The 7,548-nt window shown below is 45.1% G+C and overlaps 1 protein-coding gene across 3 annotated transcripts in view; it reads right to left on the reverse strand.

Moving 5' to 3' along the window:
• CNST (consortin, connexin sorting protein) overlaps positions 1-7,514 on the reverse strand; it is a 50,058-nt gene extending 42,544 nt beyond the window's left edge. Inside the window, exons 1-2 of one of the 3 annotated variants that reach the window (XM_021392118.1) lie at positions 7,218-7,514; positions 4,917-5,027 (exon numbers count right to left, since the gene is read on the reverse strand). The gene's annotated coding sequence lies outside the window, so the exon portion shown is untranslated. Of the gene's footprint in view, positions 1-4,916; positions 5,028-5,351; positions 6,937-7,217 lie in introns of those variants that run through there. The other 2 variants (XM_021392120.1, XM_021392119.1) reach the window with 2 other exon arrangements.

Below are 7,548 nucleotides of genomic sequence, written 5' to 3' on the forward strand. Positions count from 1 at the left end.
ATTGGAAATATTAGGTTAGAAAAAGGGGAGGACTATTCGGCACCAGTTGGAAGGTCGCAGCAAGAGCATTGTGGTCAATGGATCTACGTCCAGGTAGAAGCCAGTGACAAGTGGTTTCCCTCAGGGGTCTGTCTTGGGTCCAGTGCTCTTTAACATCTTTATCAACAACACAGACAATGGGATCAAATACACCCTGGGCAAGCTTGCTGAAGACACCAAGCTGAGTGATGCAGTTGATACAGTAGAAAGAAGGGATGCCATCTGGATAGACCTGGACAGGCTCGAAAAGTGGGCCCACGTGAGCCTAACGAGGTTCAGCAAGGCCAAATGCAAGATATTGCACCTGGATTGAGGCAATCCCAGATATCTCTACAGACTGGGAGAAGAACTCCCAGTTCTTCTTGAGCAGCCCTGTGAAGAAGTTGGGGGTCCTGGTTGGTGAAAATCTGGACATGAGCCAGCAGTGTGCTCTTGCAGCCTGGAAGGCCAACAGTATCATGGGCTGCATCAAAAGATGGTGGCCTGCAGGGAGAGGGAGGTGATTGTCCCCCTCTACACTGTCCCTTCGAGGCCCCAGCTGGAGTACTGCATCCAGGCCTGGGGCTGGAAGAAAAGGCTTCAGGGAGACCTCCCTGTGGCCTCCCAGTACTTGAAGGGAGCTTATAAACAAGAGGGAGACAAACTTTTTACACTATCTGATAGTAATAGGACAAGGAGAAATCTTTTTAAACTAAAAGAGGGGAGATTCAGCTTAGATGTTAGGTGGAAATTTTTTACTCAAAGGGTGGTGAGGCACTGGAACAGGATGCCCATAGAAGTTACCTGGAACCATTCAAAGTCAGGTTGGATGGGGCCCTAGGCAGCCTGATACGGTGGGTAGTGGCCTGACCATGGCAGGAAGATTGGAACTAGATGATCTTTAAAGTTTCTTGCAACCTAAGCCACTCTATGATCTTCACACTTATAAAGAGCTGGAATAATGTGGTTTCAAGAGGAAGTTCCACATGCTGTTTTCAACTTCTAAGCTTTCCAGTCATACTGCTTATTCACAGCTTTGGTAAACAATGATAAACATACACTGGTAGGCATAATCTACTCTTCCAAATGTACCATTACTACAAAAGTATGTCTCAGTCACCAGCTGAATACAAGAGGTTTGTCTGGGAACAAATAATATGTTATTAGAATATATGTAAGTGTTTGGATGAAAATCTCACACAAACAAGCTTTTTCAGCACACAAGATACAAAATGATCAGCCTCCTCAGTGTGTGAGAAGTTTTGGATTTCAATTTTTACTAGGCTCTTCTTGTGTACATCAAACAGTATGAGAACAAGATGGGACCTCGCTATTCGCTAGAAAGGTGATTAGGGGCCTGAAGCAACGCCCTTATGAGGAAAGGCTGAGAGACCTGGGACTGTTCAGCCTGGAGAAGAGAAGACTGGGAGGGGATCTTATCAACGCTTACAAATATCTAAAGGGCACGTGTAAAGTGGATGGGTCCAGGCTCTTTTCAGCAGTGCCCAGGGACAGGACAAGAGGTAATGGGCAAAAACTGGAACACAGGAAGTTCCATACAAACATGAAAAAAAACTTCTTTACTCTGAGGGTGACAGAGCACTGGAACAGGCTGCCAGGAGAACTTGTGGAGTCTCTCCTCTGGAGATACTCAAGACCTATCTGGACGCCTTCCTGTATAACCTACTGTAAGGAACCTGCTTTAGCAGGTGGGTTGGACTAGATGATCTCCAGAGGATCCTTCCAACCTATGATTCTGTGACTTCATGTGCTAATGTTTTGATTTTGTCTGCAGCAAAACACCCAACCAAATTTCACGCAGGGGGATCAAGGTGGTGGAACAGATAGTAGGAGGATGGAGAACTCTCATCACTGCAGCACTTTTATAAAGAGTCTATATAAACACTGGCCAGGAAAAAAAAAACAAAACAAAAACAACGTGCAACTGGTACTGCCTTGGGATAAATTAATCTCCTTTGAAGTGTTATGAGCAGAAGTAAAGCACACAATCCTATGATTCTATGATTCTAAAACCATTAAGAAAGAACTTTCAAAATGTACGCTATGAATTTCAATGACATATTCCTCAAATACACCTAAAAATCTTCCTAACAGATGTTGTTATTGCACATATATATACCATAATTCTCTATTTATTTTTAACGCCAAAAGTATTTTGAACCAATCTCAAATTGCCCCGTAGTGTAATATTAATTTTCATAAGAAAAAGAAAAGAAGAAAAGAAAATGAAATCTGTCCCATGGATAGGGAAAAGTAGTGTTAAAGCTCACATGATAAGCTTATGTGATAGCCATTCTGTTTGGAGAGAGGGAGCAGCACACTGAAACTACAGCAGAAAAAAAATTTTGGTGTAACACACCAAAATTTGCCTATAGAAATATTTGACAACTACATCATTTCTTCTCTATACTTGCTTTATAAGTTAGCAAAGCATTTTCAAAGATGTTACAGTTATAGAATAAAGAGAGAAATAAATAATAAAGGATTAAAAATAAATCTTCAGCATAACAAACTCTTGAGCAAGGTAGCACTGCCACAATATTCGAACTAAAGACTTATGAAAACATACACACACAAACCAGGTTTGGTGAATGTTAGAGTTTGCAGAATGTACTGATGTGTACATATCAGGATTCAGTGACTAGGAATTTTGAGAGAAGTAAACAGAAGATGTGCTTATTTGAATGTTTTATTCCTGTCTACAAAGGTTTTAAGAGCGCTTTTTTTTTTTTGCATGCACACAAAAACTATTTGCAGTAAATTTAATGCGGATGAAAGATGCCAGATTGATAGCCCTAGGGACTGAGTTTCTCTGTATACAGAGAACAGATATAGCACAGAGTGAGAAAAGTTGTACCCCTGCCAGAATGCCATACAATACACAGCTTATGCAACAGTCTTCGCGCTACAGAACCCTTTGCCTCTCCTCTGAAAATGTTAAAAATACTGCTGCTTAGTGTTCATTATAAGGCAAAATATGTTGTGGACACCGTTATTAACATCCGCAGGGACACAATTCAAGCCATCAGCTCATTTTAAAATGTTTATTTTTGTGCTGAATGGCTCCGTTGTCAGCTGTGAACGTTGCTGCGCTGTTTGACAGGCTGAAAAGTCAAACTGCACCGGGTATGAAAACAATTATTAAATAGGGTGTTATTACAACAGAAAAGTACCAAACAGAGTTTTTTTTCAAAGAAGTTTATGGTCACATACGTGACCGTACATGTAGTGCTCAGAAATGATCTCACAGAATAACTTAATTGCTTCACTTAATTAGTATCTAGGAACTCTCCGGTGACCTGCATAGTTCATCTAACTCATTATAAAGGTCAGTAATTCCCAATTAATCAGGTTTTATGTGTTTGTAATGCTAGGCTGGAAGCTACACTGTCACACATAGCAGGCAAGTTTCTAAGGAATTTCGGGCTCTTGCTTTCCTAACTAACTACTAATCATTTGGCTAAACAGCAAAAAGCCCACAATTGAATCCCTCAAATCCAAGGACCTAGCCATTTTTCACTGTCAACAGATTACAAATAAAATAGCAATAAGTCAAGGTTTATAAAGCATAGTGGCTCAAAATATGAAATTACTGACCCTGTTTTAACTAAATTTTCATTTAGCAGGAAGATTTCCAATACAGAAAGTTTGTAACCCATTGGTTGTATCTTAAACCAAACTGTGGCACAGAATTAAAGGCTACTGTGTCGTTTGGGACCTTTTTTGGTGCATTTATGGACTTGCAGTGGGGGGGTGGTGATGACAAGGGAACAGCACAAAATAATGAGACTACACAATGATTTAAAATATATATAAATTCCTATAGACTATTTCCAAAATTTTGGTAATATTTTGCCATTTGATGAGTGCAGACGCTTACAGCACTTTTGAAGATATCTCTTACCACTCATCTACTATTTGCCTTGGTCACCAACCAAAGTATTACAACAAGATTAATGAAATAGGCCAAATAAAGTGTAAGTGAAAACTACAATTCTGTGACATTCTGCATCTCAGTAAGGCACAGAGTTATTTCTGTCAATTCAAGCACACAGCAAGTTATTTTCTTTTCACACTACCGAAGCTAATATGATTAAGATTACATTTTACAATGATGCAATGACAAATGTGGTATGATGAATAAACCAGAAAGTTTCTGAAATAAAGCTAGCAAACAATCTGTATGTAGCCAAGTAAGAGAATCAAATGATAAGCATCACTACCAAGATGAGAAAAATTATGATCCTGCAAACCTCCTTTAGTGTACTGATACTGGATTTGTATATAAAATAAAGTACAGGCATAAGAGTTTGAAAAGCCTGAGATCAAGATGTATATACTATGGCAATTTTCCCCTTAAGAAGTGCTTGTTAATATTTACCACTGTTAAATAGTAAATACTGACATAGTAAAATAACACTAAAAGACTAACTCTTTAAAATTAAAACAATTTAAGAAATCCAAAAAACCTTACTTGGAGACAAGTAAAAGTAGATGCAAAAGACATTTAGAACCACTGAGAAGTAAAGCATTCCTTTACTGATCCCGACCCACACAAGTAGCGAGCCCTTTTGGTTGAAACAGGCTGGAATGCTTTTGATTTTTTCTCTGTTTGAAAAAACAGTAATTAGGAGGAAACAATTTCAGAGCAACCAACAATGATCCTAAATTACAAAGACATACGGCCCTATCATGTAAGACTGTAAATTCAAATATTTGTTTGTGGTAATAGCTAGATTAGAAAATATAAGCCATGTGATCAGCTGTTAACTTACAAATAACCCCAGCTTGATTGTTCAAATGTCTCTGGGATATACATTACTGTATTAAACAACTTTCTGCATTGTAATTCTGAACAAAAGACATACAAAGCTTACCATTTTCCTAAGGACTCAATGTTTTTTCAAGGATGATGACCAGGTCAGAAAGAGTTAGTCATGTAGTCCTCTATGCATGCAAGATTCGGTATATGTATATAGGGTAGGCTCCTTTATCAGGGGAAAAAGAAAAGACAATTGTAAATGCGTAATGTAGCAATCTGCGGTTAAATGTAGGCAAGTAATACACTAAATTAAATGAAAATATGGAGAAAAACAAATAGTTTACAAGTAGCGTACAATAGTTTACAGTAGTGTACAAAGAACATCAGGGCAGAGCTGTGAGCCTTACTTAGCAAACACTCGAGAATGATCTCAATTACTCTGAACAGCCCATACAAAGAAGATCCTAATACTCCCAGGTGCTTTAGAATCATAGAAACATCTAAGTTGGAAAAGACCTTCAAAGTCATCAAGTCCAGTCAGCAGACTGACCTTACCGAATCCCAAACCATGACCCTCAGTGTCACATCTGCACATCCCTTGAATACATCCAGGGATGGGGACTCCTCCACCTCCCTGGACAGTCCTTTCTAATGCGTAGCCACTCTCTCTGCGAAGAAATTCTTCCTGATATGCAGTCTAACTCTCCCCTGGTGCAACTTGAGATCATTGACTCACGCCCCATCATTTGTCACCCAAGGAATGAGACCAGCACCCTCCTTGCTGTGACCTCCTTTCAGGCAGTTGCAGGGAGCTGTGAGGTCTCCTCTCAGCCAGCCCCCTCCTCTCCAGATTTAAACAGCTCCAGCTCGTTTGGCCGCTCCTTGTAGGTCTTGTTTTCTAGTCCCTTCCCTGCTATTCTCTGCACACACTTGAGCAACTCAATGTCCTTTCTGTCGGGACTGAACACAACATCCGAAGTGTGGTTTCACCAGTAACATGTACAAAGGGACAGCTGACTGGCAACAGATTTTTCCAAAATTCTTTATTTAGTCTCTGAAGCTACGGAATAGAAAATGATGGTATAGTAACTACAGTAAGCCATAGCGTACCATGAAACTTCAACAAGAAATGCTGAATTAGGCCATTACTAACCACATTGTTTAGGAAAACCAAGTTCCTTTTGATGTTCTGAAAGACCTACAAATTACAGAATTAACAGACTAATTAGTAAGAGAGGAAAGAAAGCTATTTAAAACACAAAGTCCAGTTTAAAAATGGATCGAAGTCTATCCCATCATCCCGTCCATTTCCCTTAAGGAAACTATTAAACAGTACTCAGTGCAAACAGCAGAGTATTTAAAAATAAACTGCAGACAGGAAGAAGTGCCGCAGTCAGCGGGGGGTTTGCGAGCTTCACCCATCTCAGCACAGCCCCTGGGTGCAGATCTGTCAGACAGAAGATAGGAAAACCACGCTTCTGTGCCCCCAGCTCTGTGGGGTGCAGATACGTCAAACAGAATGACACTTGTTCAGTAAGTGGATGACCATTCATTTCCTATTTTACAAATGGGGAAACGAGATACGTGAAGACGGAGAACTTGCACACAATCACACAGCACGTCTACTTGTGAACCACTGATCTGAAGATCGCTCTGTTCTGCGGTCGCAGATCACCGTCACCTCCTGCATGACCCGCATGTAGTGGGGGTCCCGCTCTCCAGAGCCCTGTGTCTCAGGCGGTCACCCACCCGCCCACAGGCGAAGGCAGGACGCGATGAGTTCCACACAACGCGCGCACATTTTTAGGAAAGCATTTGGGAAACCGGCGAAAGGACAGCGCCGCTGCCGCCCGGTTACCGCCTCCGGCGCTACCCAGAGCGCGGGCAGCGAGCGGGGAGGCCGCCCCGGGCCCGTCCCCGGCAGCGCCGCGGTGCACCTGCTCCGGGATCCGGGGTGACCGCTGAGCTGCGGCCGCGGGGATGGACGCGCGCCGCGAACGCCCAGACAACCTCAAGCGAAATACGCAGCTCCTGGGACACGCACACGCACACCGCTCCGCGCGACCGGCGAGGCGGGCTGCAGCAGCTCCCCGGCCGCAGCCGCCCCCGGGAACCGGCCACACCGAGCCCGCACCGGCACCGCTCCGGGGAAGGCGCGGGGCTCCGCTGGGCCCCGGGCACCCCGCGCACGCCCGGCAGCGGCCTCCCCGCTTCCCGTCCCGGCGCCGGGTGGCCGTGCGGGGCTCCGCGGCGGCTCCCGCGCTGCCTCCGCCCGGTGGGCGCCGCGCGGGGCGAGACAGCGGCTTCCCCCCGCCCTCGGCGGCGCTCGCCCCTCGCTGCTCCCGGTCGGTCTGTCTGTCTGTCTGTCTGCCTGCCTGCCTGCTCCTCCTCCCGGGGACGAGCCCCCCCAGCTCACCTCGGCTCGGCTGCGGCTTAGTCGACCGCTGAAGGCGGCGAGGACCGGTCGCTCGGCATAGCGCGGTGTGCCTACGTGTGTCGGGGGAGCGAGGGGGTCCTCTCTCTCCGCTTCGCTCCGCAGCCGCCGGCCGTGCGGGGCCGCCACCGTAGAGAAGACGGCGGCCAGGGGGACCTCTCGCCGACGATAGAGCGGAAGGGCGCTAGAGAGGCCGGCCCGAGGCGGAAGTGACGCTCCCCGTTGCCGCGGAGATCGCGGCTGGGGCTCGGAGCGCGGGCGGCGGCAGGGCGCCATGCGGGCAGGCCGGGCTCTGCCGGGCGCCGCAGGCTGC

The sequence above is a fragment of the Numida meleagris genome, chromosome 3 (assembly GCF_002078875.1).
Source record: "Numida meleagris isolate 19003 breed g44 Domestic line chromosome 3, NumMel1.0, whole genome shotgun sequence".
In the NCBI taxonomy this organism is placed as follows: domain Eukaryota; kingdom Metazoa; phylum Chordata; class Aves; order Galliformes; family Numididae; genus Numida; species Numida meleagris.